The sequence below is a fragment of the Macrobrachium rosenbergii genome, chromosome 21, assembly GCF_040412425.1.
Source record: "Macrobrachium rosenbergii isolate ZJJX-2024 chromosome 21, ASM4041242v1, whole genome shotgun sequence".
In the NCBI taxonomy this organism is placed as follows: domain Eukaryota; kingdom Metazoa; phylum Arthropoda; class Malacostraca; order Decapoda; family Palaemonidae; genus Macrobrachium; species Macrobrachium rosenbergii.
Genome location: NC_089761.1, coordinates 71264379 through 71284378, shown reverse-complemented (window position 1 = coordinate 71284378; position 20000 = coordinate 71264379).

Genomic DNA, 20000 nt, shown 5'->3' with positions numbered 1-20000 from the left:
AGACGAAAAATACATATTTCACTAGTGAAAAGTGGATACACTGAAGGAATGTGCTTTTTCAGAAAATAATTGTTCTATTTGTTTGGAAACTGATGAAATTCAGTATGGTGTGGTATGCTTTGGAGCACGAATAAGACTGTATGAAAAATGTGTATACTTGAACCTGCATTATTTTGTGTTGAAAAAATATAAATTACTCCTGCGTTATCTCCATGAAAGGCAAGTCGTTTTATTTGTAAAGTGGGGAAACCCGTGGGGCACAGTATGAAAGTGATAAACTTACTGACTGGTAAAAGGATAAGTTGGGCATTATTATTGGGAATTCGTGTAATTTAGGGAGCGGACAAACTAAATAGCATAAAGGAGGTTGTACTTGTTAGGTTTTTGTATGGAAGAAGGAAAATATAGTGAAGTGGAATTTTAAGCACTAAAATGTTGCTTCTAGAAGTACACGGTAGCATTTTTTGGTTGAAATACCTATGTGTACTGATCGGGAATAAGTTTTCATTGTAATTGTACGTTGCTAGGTAAATTTTTTTATAGTTTTTTTGTGAAATCTGTACCGAAAATTCTTTGAAATAGAGAAAATATGTAACAAAAATGGTTGAGGGTATATTACTAACAAAGGTATAGAGAAAATATGTAGTAAAAATAATTGAGGGTATATTTCTACCAAAGGTATTGAAAAATAGTTTGGGTCAAGATCATAACAACTGTTTCAAGGAATGAATTTTCAAGGAAAAAATTGTTTGTAGGAGGCCTTTTATGCTCTTCTAAGGAACAGATGAGCAAAGTATTGGTTCAAGGAAGGATAGTGTTATGCAAGGTAAACCTTTGTTTTATCTATAGAGCGAACGGTTCATACTCAACTGAATACTGCTTAGAAAGACGATACATGTATTTACTCAGATGAGCACTGCTTAGAAAGACAATACATGTATTTACTTAACTGAGGACTGCTTAGGAAGACATACATGTTGTACTCAACTGAGCACTGCTTAGAATGACGATACATGCATTTACTCAACTGAGCACTGCTTAGAAAGACGATACATGTATTGACTCAACTGAGCACTGCTTAGAATGACGATACATGCATTTACTCAACTGAGCACTGCTTAGAAAGACGATACATGTATTGACTCAACTGAGCACTGCTTAGAATGACGATACATGCATTTACTCAACTGAGCACTGCTTAGAAAGACGATACATGTATTGACTCAACTGAGCACTGCTTAGAAAGACGATACATGTATAAACTCGACTGAGCATTGCTTAGAAAGACGATACATGTATAAACTCAAATGAGCACTGCTTGGTATAAAACTCAACTGAGCACTGTTTAGAAAGACGGTACATGCATTGACTCAACTGAGTACTGCTTACAAAGACGATACATTTATAAAACTCAACCTGAGCACTGCTTAGAAAGACGATACATGTATAAAACTCAACTGAACACTGTTTAGAAAGACGATACTTGCATTTACTCAACTGAGTACTGCTTACAAAGGCGATACATGTATTGACTCAACTGAGCACTGCTTAGAAAGACGATGCATGTGTTAACCCAGAGCCGAACACAAAGGTACCGTCTATTGTAACTTCAAGGCTGCCAGTCGAACATTAGCCAATAATCCGCATTGGGTTAATGCAAATGCAAGCTCGACCCTTGGTATATCCCCGAGCGGTCTTAACTTCGTATCATGCTTGTTAGTTTTCTGTCAAAGAAAACTGTTTAGATGGCGATTTGTCTCTCCGTGGTCAGTTTTCCTGTCCGCCCTCAGATCCTAAAAATTACTGAGGCTAGAGGACTGTAAATTGGTATGTTGATCATCCACCCTCCAATCATCAGACATAAATTACAGCCCTCTAGCCTCCTCAGTAGTTTTGCTTTTATTTAAGGTTAAAGTTAACTATGATCGTGTATTTGGCACCGCAATAGGTGCCAAGAACACAGGCCACCACCGGGTAGTGGCTGAGAGCTTCTTGGGCCGCGGCTGAGAGTTTCATACAGGATTATACGTTCTACGGAAAATATTGCAGATAGCATTTAGTGTTACAAAATACAAAACCGGAGAGGCCTCTAACTTTGAACCATGCTTGATAGATTTTTTTTTTTCCCCATGAGCACTGTTGCTACTTTTTTAGGAGAATTTTTGATTGATATAGCTTTGGGTGTTATTTGCTGAAGAACGGATATTGACAAGTTTCAGTTTTATTTTGTACTTCTAACTTTGCAGAGGCAGTGTGGCGCTTCCTATGGGAAAAGAGATAGATTTGAATGTTACTGAATGTAAAGCGCTTATGATTTATCTAGGATAAAAAGCACAAAGGTTTATTTGGGTGTTGAAGTTACGATGTACTAGGAGATTGGTACAGTCATGTAAGTTATGATTATCTTTATACAAAGTTATTTGAGTATCAAGACATACATCAAGTCGTAGCCTACATCGCTGATTTACAAATTTGTCTAAATTTACCGAAATAATAATAATAATAATAATAATAATAATAATAATAATAATAATAATAATAATAATAATAATAATAATAATAATGTTAACAGTTCCGAATCGAGTGTGGAATAAGTAGTCAATATAAGGGAAATTGCAGCATAAAAAAGGTATATCACTAATTCATTTGGGATCTTTCCTAGCTAGTGACCCCCAAGGGATTTCGGGGGTCGTTATCTAGGACTAATATTTTTGGTGGTCATAATCTTTATGGTATTTAAAGTCTTTTGTTTATGTTGTTGCGGTCATCCCCAACGGGCTTGTACTAAACACGCCGCAAAGGTCGATACATAGCGGGTTTAAAACCCTTGGGGGGTCACTGTCTAGGAAAGATCCCTTTATCTTGCTTCTGATTGGCTGGTGGATGGTGGGCTGTATGAGCTTCCGCCAATCACGGTCAGGTTCAGAGACATCGGCTGCGGATATTTACCGTCGGCTCAAAAAAATCAAATGATAGAAATAGCAGATAAAATCTTCGGTGATATTGGATGCCGATATTTACTGTCAGTGTCAAATAAAAAAAATGGATGAATATATTGCACCTCGATTTTTAAGAATATCGCATTGATTTGGCAGTCATAAATGTATGTATGTAACTAGAGTGGTTGAACAATTTAGTAAGTCATCTTAAATGCACATTGAAATTTGTGTTTCAAGGATATTTAGGCTTCGAATTAATCAAACATTCACTGAGTAAGTTGACATTAATAAGTGTAGTGTTTAAGAATATGGAATTCTCTAATTGACGGAACAGTTTGTGAGAGCGTTACCATAAATACTTGTTGGAATTTAGTTTGCATGGACATAGAAATCATGAATTGAGTGTTGCTATTAATATATAGTGGATTTCGGTTTCTACGGAAATTGATGGGAGAATTTTCAAGTAAATATAATGAACACAAAATTAAATTTAGATTTCAAGCATATAGAAATTCCAAATCGATTTTAGTGTTCTGTAAAAGAAAACTATTGAGATGGCTTTGTCCGTCCGTCCGCATTTTTTCTGTCCGCCCTCAGATCTTAAAAACTACTGAGGCTAGAGGGCTGCAAATTGATATGTTGATCATCCACAGCCCAAGCATCAACCATACCAAATTCCATCCCTTTAGCCTCAGTACTTTTTATTTTATTCAGGGTTAAAGTTAGCCAGGATCGTGAGTCTAGCAACGCTATGTAGAACAGGCCATCATCCTTAATTCCTTCCTTCCTCCACTCCTTCCTTCCTTCTTTCCTCCATTCCTTCCGTCTGTGTCTGGACATAGGCAAGAGGAAAAAGACTTCGAGAAAATGTCGAATGTCAGCTGTGGCATCGGGATCAGACCTCCTTTTGCTGACAGGGTCGGGATCAACGCGGTCTATAATACTACGATGTCAGATCGGTCAAACGGAGGAGGAATAGAGGCTCGGTAATATCTCCTCATTCATATATATATATATATATATATATATATATATATATATATATATATATATATATATATATATATATATATATATGTGTGTGTGTGTGTGTATATATATATATATATATATATATATATATATATATATATATATATATATATATATATATATATATATATATATATATATATATATATATATATATATATATATATATATATATATGTGTATATATATATATATGTATAAACAGTTTTTGCTAACAATGCAAATGATTTTAACAGAAAATAGTATTTTTTATGACATTTTTAAGTTATTTAAAAACCTTATGTGTGTATGTATGTATAAACAGTTTTTGCTAACAATGCAAATCACTTTAACAAAGAATAGTATTTTTCATGACATTTTTAAGTTATTTAAAAACCTTATGATATAATCTTGGTCGAGACTAGGCGGAATTTGACTATAGTTATGCTTATATGGTTTTAATATATCTTAGTCGTATTTAGACATCTATGACACGTAAATTTATCGTATTTAGATATCTATGTCATGTGAATTTATCATATTTTAGATATATCGTAAATTTATCGTATTTAGATATCTGTCATGTAAATTTATCGTATTTAGATATTATGTCATGTAAATTTATCGTATTTAGATATCATGTCATAACAGTTCCTCCAGGAAGCGTTAAGAAGTGGAAAGCACCTACAGAGCTTAGAGCTTATTGAAAATACAAGCTTGTTGGTGCGAGCTATGCGTGCTGGAACCCCGGGGCTAATGTTTCCCCTACCCTCCCGATCCACTACTTAACCCCGCCCTCACACGGGGCGGACAAACAGGTTTGCAGCAGAAGGGTGGATGTCTCCCCTGCCCTCCCGTTCCCCTACCTGGGTGGGGGCGGACAAACCGGTTTTCGGGGGAGGACAAACAAAATCGGATCCTCTCGGATTTTATTATTATAGATTGGTAAAATGGTTCCAATGTGCAGTACCTTCAAGTTTGTGAAGATATACGCACCCAGAACGCTTGTTAGGCTTGGTAAACGGTGTAATATATATATATATATATATATATATATATATATATATATATATATATATATATATATATATATATATATATATATACATACACATATATACATATATTTTTATTTATTTATTTTTTTTTGCAAAATAACTTGTAGAAGATTTTCTTTTGCGACAGCTTCGTTTCCGAGTCGCTTAAAGTAAATTTTCTATACGCAGCAAACTCGTGCAGAACTACCGGGTACTTTAAATGGAGCTGCCAGATAGCTTGATAAGTTCGTAACTCATCTCGTAAGGATGAGATTGTAAGAGACGAAACGGAAAAGAAAACTAAGGGATTATAATATGTACAGCTATCTGATGTTAAGTCAAGAAAAGAGAGATTTGGAGGATTGACGCCTACGACAGATTGCTTCCAAAGGGATTGACAACAGGTCGTAAGAAATAAATTCGCTCTGCACACTAATAATAATGATATATAATTAGCATTTGATTTGGGGTATTATAAGCGGCGATTAGATTCGTAATTGACTTGTCGGGACGATAAGTCGTCCTGGGAATTCGTGTCTTGCGTGATAGTAAAGAGTTCATTAAGTAACTTCCCGTAGGGGGGTAGCGCCGTCAGTGCACCTCATGCGGTGCACTGTAGGCATTACTTAAGATTCTTTGCAGCGTGCCTTCGGTCCCTAGCTGCAACTCCTTACGTTCCTTTTACTGTACCTCCTATCATATTCTCTTTCTTCCATCCATCTTACTTTCCACATTCTCGTAACAATTCATTCATAGTGAAACTGCGAGGTTTTCCTCCTGTTACACCTTTCAGACCTTTTACTGTCAATTTCCGTTTCAGCGCTGAATGAACTCATAGGTGCCAGTGCTTGGCCTTTAGCCTAAATTGTATATTCAATTCAATTCATTAAGTAACTCGAGTAATGAGCCAATAGATTACTGCAGAGAAGCAGTAGACATGTTAATAAATATGGAAAGTGTACTTCTGCGAGTCATTTCATAAAGTCGACACAAACGTCGTGTAAAGTGCAATTGCACAGATGAACAGAAAATTATGTAGCATTGCCAAATGCCCAAAGAACTGAAATTCTATTCGTGGCGTATTGTCTCCCCTCAAATGATGTCAGGTCAGGTCATTCAGAGGTCTGTGAGTGGTACTTTCGGGTCGGCCATTAATGCCCATTTTGTTATATGTTACCGCTGCTGGGAGCGTTCCTTTTTTGAACAGTTTCTTGAAGCTGAGTATTGTTCTTAACACGTTCTTCCATTGCAGCACCTGGAATTGGAAAGTGTTTTAACACTTTTCAGAACGCTTGCCGCCAGCCCTGCGAGGAATATTAGTGGGTTCGATTTCCCGTCCGTAGTTGACTGAAAAGTGAAACTCATTGTGCCTGTTAACGCAGCCAGCGCATCTTGAAACTAATAGTTTAGTCTTCTAAGTCTATTTTAAAGGTTCGTTGCTTGGGGGATACGGTCTGGGACTAGCGAGTTCGTCCTAAAAATAATTGCTGGGTGTATACATACATTCATACATACCTACATAATATATATACTGTATATATATATATATATATATATATATATATATATATATATATATATATATATATATATATATATATATATATATATATATATATATATATATTATCACTTACACAGCTGTTCTGTGCATTAATACGGTTACTGACATGACCTCATTAAAACTGGATGGCACCTAGCGGAGATATTTATTCACGATAAGTGAATAAATATCGCCGCAAGATACCATCCAGTTATTATATATATATATATATATATATATATATATATATATATATATATATATATATATATATATATATATATATATATATATATATATAGTTTGTGTATATTTATATTAATAACTTTCCCCACTGGTGTTCTTGACTCAACACGTGCAAGCCTTCAGGTTCCAGGCAAATCTCTGGGGGCTGTCCTCACGGCTTGTCACGCTAATGCCCAAGGGCCTGAGTACCAACTGCCACTGCCGTTATTTTTGTCTCTCATTCAAGAACTGTATAGAACTGCAGATTTCATTCCAGTATGACGCGAATGTGACAGAGGTTCGGTAGAATGGGAACTGCTCTTTGGTCGACAGGAGTATAAACTTTTTGGCAAATTCTCTTTTCTCTCTCTCTCTCTCTCCGCTGACCTCTGTTCGTTGAAGTCGGGGGGTGTATGTGGCGAAACCAATTGCATCGTATTTCTGGGCCAGATTTGCGGCATTAAAGGGAACGACGCAAATGGCTGCAAGGGTCCCTCTCCGGTGTCACCAGCCTCGGTTTAATTCCTCCAAGTGTCGAAAGGCATTTTGCTATTTTTCTCCCCCGGTTGTAATCTTTCGAATGGGGAGCATGACTTGCGTGTATTGTTTTTATCGCTTTTTTTTTATTGTGAGGACTCCACGTTCCTTTTTTTTTTTTTTTTTTTTTTTTGGAAAGGCAATTTCAAAATGTTATTTGGTTTCGTTCACCACTTTCTTTCTTCGTGATTTTTCTATTCATTGCGTTTGATTTTCCCTGATTTTATCGTTTCTTCTCGGTGACGAAAAACTCGTCCTGACTCCTTGTCAAAGATAACGCATTTTTTCTTTTATTTATTTTGTCAGTTTGGGGCTTTTATTTTTTATTTCTGCTATAGTGAACACATTGAGGAAAGATTATTCCCTTGTTATTCTGTAACAGAAAATTATTGTGTCGGCTTTGTCTGTCCGTCAGCTCCTTTTTTCTGTCCGCACTTTTTCTGTCCGCACTTTTTCTGTCCGCCCTCAGATCTTAAGAACTACTGAGGAGGCTAGAGGGCTGCAAATTGGTATGTTGATCACCCACCCCCCTATCATCAAACACCAAATTGCAGCCCTGTAGCCTCAGTAGTTTTTATTTAAGGTTAAAAGTTAGCCATGATCGTGCGTCTGGCACCGCTATATAGGTGCCAGCAGCAAATGCCACCACTGGACGTTGATGAAAGTTTCATGGGCCGCGGCTGATGGTTTCATAGGCCGCGGCTGAGAGTTTCATACAGCATTATACGGTGTACAGAAAACTCGATAGCGCGTTTTTTTTTTTTTTTTTTTTTAAGATGAGTTGCCATCGCACTGCCTAAACTTTCATTTAAACTCATTATGTCTTTGTATGAGAAGGTTTTAGAATATAATCCTGTCAGACAATTGATATATATACAGTATATATTATATATATATATATATATATATATATATATATATATATATATATATATATATATATATACAGTATATATATAATATATGTATATATAATTTTAAAATATTTATGGAACTTTTATCAGTCTCAGTGTGTAAGCTTTCACAAATACCCTAATATGGAATTCACTTTATCTAGGTACACCCCTACAGCAAAGGAATTGATGATTATAAGTGTACCTTTCATAAAACTGTTTACAATTTTCTCTCGCGTTCACCTTCGAATCAGAGTAGGTAATCGAGGCCTGCTGCCTTAGATATGCTGATACTGTGAGATATATATATATATATATATATATATATATATATATATATATATATATATATATATATATATATATATATATATATATATATATATATATATATAGTTTTTTGTGTATATTTATATTAACTTTCCCCACTGGTGTTCTTGACTCCAACACGTGCAAGCCTTCAGGTTCCAGGCAAATCTCTCGGGGCTGTCCTCACGGCTTGTCACGCTAATGCCCAAGGGCCCGAGTACCAACTGCCACTGCCGTTATTTTTGTCTCTCATTCAAGAACTGTATAGAACTGCAGATTTCATTCCAGTATGACGCGAATGTGACAGAGGTTCGGTAGAATGGGAACTGCTCTTTGGTCGACAGGAGTATAAACTTTTTGGCAATTTCTCTTTTTTCTCTCTCTCTCTCTCTTTCTCCGCTGACCTCTGTTCGTTGAAGTCGGGGGGTGTGTGTATGTGGCGAAACCAATTGCATCGTATTTCTGGGCCAGATTTGCGGCATTAAAGGGAACGACGCAAATGGCTGCAAGGGTCCTTCTCCGGTGTCACCAGCCTCGGTTTAATTCCTCCAAGTGTCGAAAGGTATTTTGCTATTTTTCTCCCCCGGTTGTAATCTTTCGAATGGGGAGCATGACTTGCGTGTATTGTTTTATCGTTTTTTTTTTTTTTTATTGTGAGGACTCCACGTTTTTTTTTTTTTTTTTTTTTTGGAAAGGCAATTTCAAAATGTTATTTGGTTTCGTTCACCACTTTCTTTCTTCGTGATTTTTCTTTTCATTGCGTTTGATTTTCCCTGATTTTATCGTTTCTTCTCGGTGACGAAAACTCGTCCTGACTCCTTGTCAAAGATAACGCATTTTTTCTTTTATTTATTTTGTATTTTGGGGCTTTTATTTTTTATTTCTGCTATAGTGAACACATTGAGGAAAGATTATTCCCTTGTTATTCTGCAACAGAAGACTATTGTGTCGGCTGTGTCTGTCCGTCAGCTTCTTTTTTCTGTCCGCACTTTTTCTGTCCGCCCTCAGATCTTAAGAACTACTGAGGAGGCTAGAGGGCTGCAAATTGGTATGTTGATCATCCACCCCCCTATCATCAAACACCAAATTGCAGCCCTGTAGCCTCAGTAGTTTTTATTTAAGGTTAAAGTTAGCCATGATCGTGCGTCTGGCACCGCTATATATAGGTGCCAACAGCAAATGCCACCACTGGGCCGCTGATGAAAGTTTCATGGGCCGCGGCTGATGGTTTCATAGGCCGCAGCTGAGAGTTTCATACAGCATTATACGGTGTACAGAAAACTCGATAGCGCGTTTTTTTTTTTTTTTTTTTTTTTTTTTTTTTTTTAAGATGAGTTGCCATCGCACTGCCTAAACTTTCATTTAAACTCATTATGTCTTTGTACGAGAAGGTTTTAGAATATAATCCAGTCCAGACAATTGATATATATACAGTATATATATATATATATATATATATATATATATATATATATATATATATATATATATATATATATATATATATATATATATACATACAGTATATATATAATATATGTATATATAATTTTTAAAATATTTCACGGAACTTTTTATCAGTCTCAGTGTGTAAGCCACAAATACCCCCTAATATGGAATTCACTTTATCTCGGGTACACCCTACAGCAAAGGGAATTGATGATTATAAGTGTACCTTTCATAAAACTGTTTACAATTTTCTCTCGCGTTCACCTTCGAATCAGAGTAGGTAATCGAGGCCTGCTGCCTTAGATATGCTGATACTGTGAGTATATATATATATATTATATACTATATATATATATATATATATAGTATATATATATATATATATATATATATATATATATATATATATATATATATACACACATACATACATACATACATATATAAGAGCCCCGACGCTGTCTCTTCCAAACACGTATTCGTGTGTTCGTCGATCGTCATCATAGTAGCGTCTCGTTTTCTTTCTCTACAGGAACGCGATTTCAACCATACAATATTTCCGTCTGTTTTCTCCTATTGTTGTCTTAACGTATGTACAATACTATGCATGCCATGCAAGCATAATCATGTACTCATATGTTATATATATAGGTCTCTCCATTTACATTTATTATGCTATTGCATTGTATCCATTAATCTGTCTTGAATCTCATGCAATTGGCCATATGTAGAATGACCCTTCCACTGATGTATGTTTCATCACCATATGTTAATCTTGATATCGCCATCTGTTTGTCTGCCGACAAACACAGATGTCTGAACCTTTTATGTCCGTTTTACCTGTCTGTGTGTAGACGCTACATGACCGCTCGCACGCGTCAATATCTTCCAAGATTCTGTACATTCATCTCAGTAAGGAACAACCAATAAACCAGTTAACACCCAGCCAGTATGTCGCTCATAACCCAGTCCTTACATACATACATACATACATACATACATACATATAAATACCCGCTTGTTACTTTGTGTAACTCAAATGAATGACAGATATTGTTAATTGTCCAGTATTCCTTCTCCACTGATTAATATTACTATTATATTTTGTGAATTTCCTATTGTTTATCTACTGATAAAGCCGCGATTGTGACAGACTCTTCCGTAAGTGGATGAATTGTATGAGTTCTTGTGCGCGGTAAGTGTGTGTATAGCGATTTTCCCCCCCAGGACAGACGGACCATCGTCATCGTTGACAAGGAACGCCATTTACCGATCTACTTGACCTCTGTCTGCTAGTTCTTGAGGCGTCATTCAGAGTGAACCCCGTCCCCTGGGCTTGGTTGGCAAAGGTTCTATTTTTGCTCATTCCCTGCACTTCCTAATTTCCTTATTTGTCGTTCTGTTGTGGTCATGTCTTAATTATGAGGTGTGTGTGTGTTTGCGTGCGTGTGTGGGTAAAGAGAGAGAGAGAGAGAGAGAGAGAGAGAGAGAGAGAGAGAGAGAGAGAGAGAGAGAGGGGAGGGATGTTGAGAGATAGAGTGTGTGTGTGTGTCTGTATGTGTGCGCGCGTCTATGTGATTGCAGAGAGAGATGATGAGAGAGAGAGAGAGAGGGGGAGCGGTGAGAGAGAGAGAAAGGGAGAGAGAGAGCACATTCTTAGAACTTATTAATGCTTTCAAGGCAAACTTCTTATAGAACTGCTTCGATTTTGCGTACCAATGAGAAGCGTCTTCAGTTGATCAGTAGAACATGCAAAATATTCAAGTCTGGATCCTAAGGTAAATGAAGGCGCAGAAGAAATCAGAGAGAGGTTCTGGAAAAACAGGCGGTTGATGCAGACAAAGCCATGCATTCAGTGATTAGCAGCATTCTTGCGAGGGTAGCCCACAGAACCTTTAAAAGAAATATCCTTGGGTGACAATGAAAAGAGGAAAATGACTAAAAAAAGGAGGGATGGAGGAATAATGATTTCTGAAGAAGACAGTCAACGCTGGGTAGGATTTTTTTTGTAAAGATGGTGGGAAAGCATCGAGTTATATGATGGGGTCATTTCAGAGCTGGTTTTAACAGAAAGTGAAAGAAAAAGTTAAGTTTAGCTTAGTTTAACCAGACCACTGAGCTGGTTAACAAGATTAGACTTATTTTACGTGGTTAAGAACCAATTGGTTACCCAGCAACGGGACCTACAGCTCATTGTGGAATCCGAACCACATTATAGCGAGAAATGAATATCTATCACCAGAAATAAATTCCTCTAATTCTTCATTGGCCGGCCGGAGACTCGGACTCGGGCCTAGCAAAGTGCTAGCCGAGAACTCTACCGAATCGTCCAACGAGGAACTATAAAGATCATAAAAGCGCCGAGTTAGGACTGAGTCATTTCAGAGGTGATTTTAGTAGAAAGTGAAAGAGCATTTCGTATAGCAACTAGAATGTAGTGCGGATTATGGAATGAGAAAACAAAACCTGACGATTGGGAATTGGTACCAAAGTAAGGTCACTTGATGTGGTAGCTATCGAGATAATATTAACACGTGCGTCTCAGAAACTATTAAAAACTGTGGAGGTGAACATCTGGTTTAAAAAATAAGTTCCACATATGTTTGTGTTAAAACGTATTTTGTAGCAGTATACGGAATTTAAAGAGTTCTTGCGCCACTATGGTATTCGTCCCCGTAGGGGGTTAGTGCCGTCAGTGCACCTCACGCGATGCACCGTAGGCATTACTTAAGGTTCGTTGCAGCGTGCTTTCGCCCCTAAGCGGCAACCCAATTCATTCCTTTTACTGAACTTCCTTTCGCATTCCCTTTCTTCCATCATACTTTCCACCCTCTCCTAACAATTGATTGTATATATTTATGTATGTATATATATATATATATATATATATATATATATATATATATATATATATATATATATATATATACATATATATGTATATGTATATATGTATATAATGTAGTTGACACAGTCACCTTGGCAAGAATTGTTAATTTGAAACCCCGTCTCTCCCTCTTGTAGCTAGTGGCAGTGAGATTGGCTCACGAACTGAGTGATTGGTGTTCGAATCCCGAACTGAAAGATGAGAGGTAATACTGCACCCGTTGAATTAGGCAGTGAATTACGCACCGTGCTGTTAGTTGACTGGTGTTGGTCGTAGCTTGCGGTGAAGGTTTGGAGAGAGAGAGAGAGAGAGAGAGAGAGAGAGAGAGAACATGGACGTCAAGTGTTCAATACTCTTTCAAATTGTATACTATCAAAACAGGACGACGCTGACAAAGTAATCCTCACCTCACTATTCATAAGATCTCTCTCTCTCTCTCTCTCTCTCTCTCTCTCTCTCTCTCTCTCTCTCTCTCTCTCTCTCAAAACATTTGCAGTCTTCGGTAATCTGGACTAGATAAGAGATGACTGTTTACGAGCAGTGGACGACAATTTCGTCCCCGGTGCTAAACTCAAATAAAACCGCAGCTGCAATGATAACTACTGCTCCAATATTTGTCCTTGTTACCAAAAAAGGGAATGAAAAATGAAAATAAAAAAGTAATATGGGAGCTGGGTTTATGGTCCGTGATTTTATTGAAAGTGTTGCCTGGCGTAGTTTCAGATTTGCAAGCGCGTTGTCAGTCCATCTCGTTTGCTTATTTTATACATGTGGGGCTTTAATTTGACTGTTTATTTTCGTTCCCTGGCGGCGTTGGACATGTCACGTTATATTTATTAGCGATTTTTTTGTTTTCTGGAAAGAAAACTATTGTGACGGATTTGTCTGTCCGTCCGCACTTGTTCTGTCCGCACTTTTTTTCTGTCCGCACTTTTTACTGTCTCTTTTTTTTCTGTCCGCACATTTTTCTGTCCCTTTTTTTCTGTCCGCACTTTATTCTGTCCCTTTTTTTCTGTCCGCACTTTTTTCTGTCCGCACTTTTTCTGTCCACACTTTTTCTGTCCCACGTTTTCTGTCCGCACTTTTTGCAGCCTCTTCTTTTCTGTCACTTTTTCTGTCGCACTTTTCTGTCCACACTTTTCTGTCCCACGTTTTCTGTCCGCACTTTTATGTGCCTCTTCTTTTCTGTCCGCACTTTTTCTGGCACTTTTTCTGAGCCTCTTTTTCTGTGACTTTTTTCCCTGCCTCTTTTTTTCTGTGCCTCTTTTTCTGTCCCACGTTTTTCTGTCCGCACTTTTTCAAAACCTCTTTTTCTGTCCAATGATAACTACTTCTGTGCCTCTTTTTTTTGCCTCTTTTTCTGTCCGCACTTTTTCTGTGCCTCTTTTTCTGTCCGCAAAAGTAATATGGGAGCACTTTTTATGGTCCTTGATTTTTTTTCTGTCCGCACTTTTTCTTGCCTCTTTTTTTGTCCGCACGTTTTCTATGCCTCTTTTTCAGACTTTTTCTGTGCCTCTTTTTTGGCCGCACTTTTTCTGTCCATCTCACTTTTTTGCTTATTTTCTGTCCGGGGCTTTTTTTTGTCCGTTTTTTTTCGTTCCTTTTTCTGGCCTCTTTTTCTGGACACGTTTTTCTTACCTATTTTTTAGTCCGCACTTTTTTGTTTTCTGTCCGCAAAGTGCCTCTTTTTCTGTGCACTTTTTCTGTGCCTTTTTTTCCGTCCGCACTTTTTCTGTCCGCACTTTTTCTGCCTCTTTTTCTGTCCGCACGTTTTTCTGTGCCTCTTTTTTCTGTCCGCACTTTTTTCTGTGCCTCTTTTTTCTGTCCGCACTTTTTTCTGTCCGCACTTTTTTCTGTGCCTCTTTTTTCTGTCCGCACGTTTTTCTGTGCCTCTTTTTTCTGTCCGCACTTTTTTCTGTGCCTCTTTTTTCTGTCCGCACGTTTTTCTGTCCCACTTTTTCTGTCCGCCCTCAGATCGTAAAATCTACTGAGGCTAGAGGGCTGCAAAATGGTATGTTGATCATCCACCCTCCAGTCATCAGACATACCAAATTGCAGCCCTCTAGCCTCAGTAGTTTTGATTTTATTAAAAGTTAAAGTTAGCCATAATCGTGCTTCTGGCAACGATATAGTATAGGCCACCACCGGCCTGTGGTTAAATTTTCATGGCCGGCGGCTCATTCAGCATTATACCGAGACCACCGAAAGGTAGATCTATTTTCGGTGGCTTTGATTTTGCGCTGTACAGAAAACTCGATTGCGCCGAAGAAACTTCGGCGCATTTTTCACTTGTTTGTTTTTCATGTTACTTTCGTTCAGATTTTTTTTATGATTCCGATTTTTTTTTCAGAAATGGTATAGATTGAGCTTATAGTAAAATTACGCTATTATCTGTGATGTGTTGATTTTTGTAACTCATGTATTCCTGATGACACGCTTTGGTGTCGCTTTCTTTGTTATACTTCGTAATTAAATGGCAATGCATGTGTGCCTGTAGTGTGGGTTGTAAGTGGAAATGCTTGCGCGCTTGTATTGTGGCTGCAAAATTAGGCATCCGAGTTCCGTGCGAATCTGCAATATTGTCAGTGTACCTTAAAAATGGGCGCATTGGCTTCACAAGAACTGAAAAACCCAAATTGGCTCTCCGGAATTTATTTCGGTCTTTGGATGTTCCGCCCTGATTTTATGCATCCGCTGATTTTTGCTACCAATGATTATAGCTCCTCTCTTTATTTGTGGGAACGAGCGAAGAAGATCGGGGAATGCTTTGTAAGCTTTTATTTCGTGAAAGTCTTTTAGTTTTCTGGAAAAGAAAACTATTGTGCCGGCTTTGTCTGTCCGTCCTCACTTTCTGTCCGCCCTCAATCTTAAAAACTACTGAGGCTAGAGGGGTTCAAATTCATATGATTATCATCCACCATGCAATCATCAGACATAGCAAATTGCAGCCCTCTAGCCCCAGTAGTTTTTATTTTGTTTAAGGTTAAAGTTAACCATGATCGTGCGTCTGGCAACGATATAGGTTAGGCCACAAACGAGTCGTGGTTAATATTTCATGGGCAGCGGCTCATACAGCATTACACCGAGACCACTGAAAGATTTATTTTCGGTGGCCTTGATTGTACAACACCAGCTTCAACTTGAATCCAATTGAACTTTTGGTTCCACCAAATAATGATCAGAAATACCACCAGTCACAGTTCCTGCCATTGTATCAATCGGCCTGCTTTTCCATCCACCCACCCCTCACGGAGGGTAGTGCCCGCAGTGCACCTCGTGCGGTGCACTGTAGGCATTACTTAAGGTTCTTCGCAGCGTGCCTTCGACCCCTAACTGCAATCCCTTTCGTTTCTTTTACTGTACCTCCTTTCATATTTTCCATCTTACTTTGCACCATCTCCTAACAATTGATTCATAGCGCAACTGCGAGGTTTTCCTCCCGTGACACCTTTCAAACCCTTTACTGTCATTTTCCGTTCCAGCGCTGAATGACCTCTTTGATCCCAGCGCCTGGCCTGTGGCCTAAATTCTACATTCAGTTCAATTCCATCCACTCTGCTAATAGTCTAACAAACTTTTCTTCGCTATTTTCTCATCCTCAGGTGTAATTGTGTATGCTTTGTTATGGTAATTTGTATTTCCAACAATCTAGTCCCTTTCCAAATAGATGTCAGCAAGGACCCTCATACTATCTGCCATTAAATCCGTCTCTTTGAGTGGCATTCACCTTTGCATGTAAGTCACCTAGCACAGCCCGCTAAACTGTTCTCCAACCTTAGCAAAACACTGGTTCAAATCCCCAAAATAAAAATAATATATATATATATATATATATATATATATATATATATATATATATATATATATATATATATATTGTGTGTGTACATATTTAATATGTGTATATATATATGTATGTACTGTGTATGTATATATATATATATATATATATATATATATATATATATATATATATATATATATATATATATATATATATATGTATGTATGTATGTATGTATGTATGTATGTATATTGTGCATGTGTGCTGGCGAGGTTACGTGTACTTATACATCCTGTTATCTGAATGTATACTCGTATGTATATAAGCGTAGTAAAGGGCGAAGTTAGCGCAAAACGCAGTGAATGTTCAGCGAAACATGACGTGGTTGGTTTGTGAAGCGCAAAATGGAGCGGTGAGAAATGCCTCATTGCAATGGAAATTGTGGGAAATTAGCGCCGGGATTGTTGTTGCCAATAGAGAGCGAATGATTTCCATGAGGTTCTCCGATATCGCGACTTAGCTTTTTGCGTTTTTCACTTTTACGTTTTTCTGTTTTTCCTCTCTCTCTCTCTCTCTCTCTCCCTGTTTATCGCAGCTCATGTTTTTTTCTAGAGTCAGAATTCATCATGCCATGCCGCCTCATTGCGTTTATATTATGAGTTTTTGTTTCTGTTGTTTTTTTAAATCTCTCTCTCTCTCTCTCTCTCTCTCTCTCTCTCTCTCTCTCTCTCTCTCTCTCACACACACACACACACACACACACACACACACACACACACACACACACATTTCTCTCTCCCTCTCTCACACAATAATTTCTCTCTCTCTCTCTCTCTCTCTCTCTCTCTCTCTCTCTCTCTCTCTCTCTCTCTCTCTCTCTCACACACACAATATTTTCTCTCTCTCTCTCACACACAATATTTCTCTCTCTCTCTCTCTCTCTCTCTCTCTCTCTCTCTCTCTCTCTCTCTCTCTCTCTCTCTCTCAGACACACACACACACAAACACACACAATCTCTCTCTCTCTCTCTCTCTCTCTCTCTCTCTCTCTCTCTCTCTCTCTCTCTCTCTCTCTCTCTCACACACAATATGTCTCTCTCTCTCTCTCTCTCTCTCTCTCTCTCTCTCTCTCTCTCTCTCTCTCTCTCTCTCTCTCACAATACTTTTACGTTGCCTGCTGTTACTAAATTTAACTAGAGGAAAAACGCTCAAAAACATTAAATGAATCTATTTAACATTCCTGCCTCTCTCTCGGATTTTTGCCTACTGCTTATTCAGTGTTGTAAAGTAAGTTGGTTCTAGTGAATGGAAATGAGAATTTAAATCTTCCGCCTTTATCAGCCTCCCTCTCAGTCTCTCCGGGTGGGGATGGCCGGGGATGGCTGGGGGCGGTTGGATGTGCGTTGCTCAGCCTGCAGGCAGTCGGGCATGCAGCGACGTGGCACTGTGCCGCTTTGCTAGGTTTTATTGTAATGGTAATATTTATCGATGGTTAGGCGGCCAGATGGGGTTACTGCAGCGTGGATGCTTTGACCAGCGAAGCCTCTCTCTCTCTCTCTCTCTCTCTCTCTCTCTCTCTCTCTCTCTCTCTCTCTCTCTCTCTCTCTCTCTCTCTCTCTCTCAATATGACGTTTTAAAGCCCTCGTCTGCTGAAATCTCCTTGCAATGACGAAGAATCAATAAGTAAACGATAATATTTAAGGTAAATAGACATCGGTTGCTCAGTGACTGATGTTCTTAACTCAAAAGTTATTGTGTCCTTTATTCATTAGTGACGTTTTTAATATATTGTATTGTTTTTGAAGCGTGATAATTATTGAGCTGAGAGTGGGAGAAATAAGCGTAAGCTGCGAGTGCGTGGGTGGGGTGCCAGCCATTTCTGGTGCCTTCGCTGGATGTCATCCGTTGGAAGCGCCTCCAGTGGGTGCCATCCATTCGTAGCGCTGCATCGATCGGATTTCATCTACAGTGTTTCATCCTGTCCTTTTGGGGTGGATGCCATCCATTCGTAGCGTTCCATTGCATTGGTCGGATTTAATGTATTTTAGTCGCTCCCATTGGGGTGGATGTCATCCATTCATAGCGCCCCATTGGTCGGACTCCATCTATTTGAACCGGTCCCATTGGAGTGGATGTCATCCATTCATAGCACTTCATTGATCGGATTTCATCTATTTTATCCGGTTCCATTGAGGTGGATGTCACCCATTCATATTGCTTCGTTGATCGGATTTTATCTGTTTGAAGTCGGATTTCATCTATTTGAACCACTCCCATTGGATTGGATGTCATCCATTCATAGCGCTTCATTGATCGGATTTCATCTATTTTAACCGCTCCCATTGAAGTGGATGTCACCCACTCGTAGTGTCTCCGCTGCACCGAACCATTAATATTACCTCCATTATTAGAGCCTTCACTGAATGCCATCCATTCGTAGCACTCCACTGGGTGGATGACATCTATTTGTAGCCTCCACTGGATGCCATCCAACGACAGTCCCTCCACCATATGCCGTTCCATTCTGCGTGTTTTGGCGTAACAGGAAAAGGAGCAAGGGTAGGCTATACGGAGCGTGTCAAAAATGAAGTATTTCAAAAATGAAATCTACGAACTTAGTGTCTTCGCACTAGCTAAGGCTGATGCAGAAGCCTCCACCGATGTTTTCACCTTCCATGAGGTTCTGGAGTCTTCATCTAAAGAATTTGGACCTTTTCCTTAATAAAAATTTGGACATTTTCTCTTTGGGATGTTCTAGATTACTGCCCTACGGCCGTCTTTATCGTAGTTATGTATGAAAATTTAAATTTTGACGGTGTATAATTGAGTGTAGAAGGACCAGCTATAGCGTATTCAGATGGACTTGGTATTCAAATAAGGGTCTGTCATATGGTTTTTGTAAGCTTTGCGGAAGAAGGATGGAATTACTAAGGGTTTGTCATATTGTTCTATTAAGCGTTGCAGAAGAAGGATGAATTAGTATGGGTTTGCCATATTGTTTTTGTAAGGGTTGCGGAAGAAGGATGGAATTACTAAGGGTTTGTCATATTGGTCTATTAAGCGTTGCAGAAGAAGGATGGAATTAGTAAGGGTTTGTCATATTGTTTTTGTAAGGGTTGCGGAAGAAGGATGGAATTACTAAGGGTTTGTCATATTGGTCTATTAAGCGTTGCAGAAGAAGGATGGAATTAGTAAGGGTTTGTCATATTGTTTTTGTAAGCGTTGCGGAAGAAGGATGGAATTAATGAGGGTTTGTCATACTGTTTTTGTAAGCTTTGCGGAAGAAGGATGGAATTAATAACGGTCTGTCATATGGTTTTTGTAAGCGTTGCGGAAGAAGGATGGAATTAGTAAGGGTTTGTCATATTGTTTTTGTAAGGGTTGCG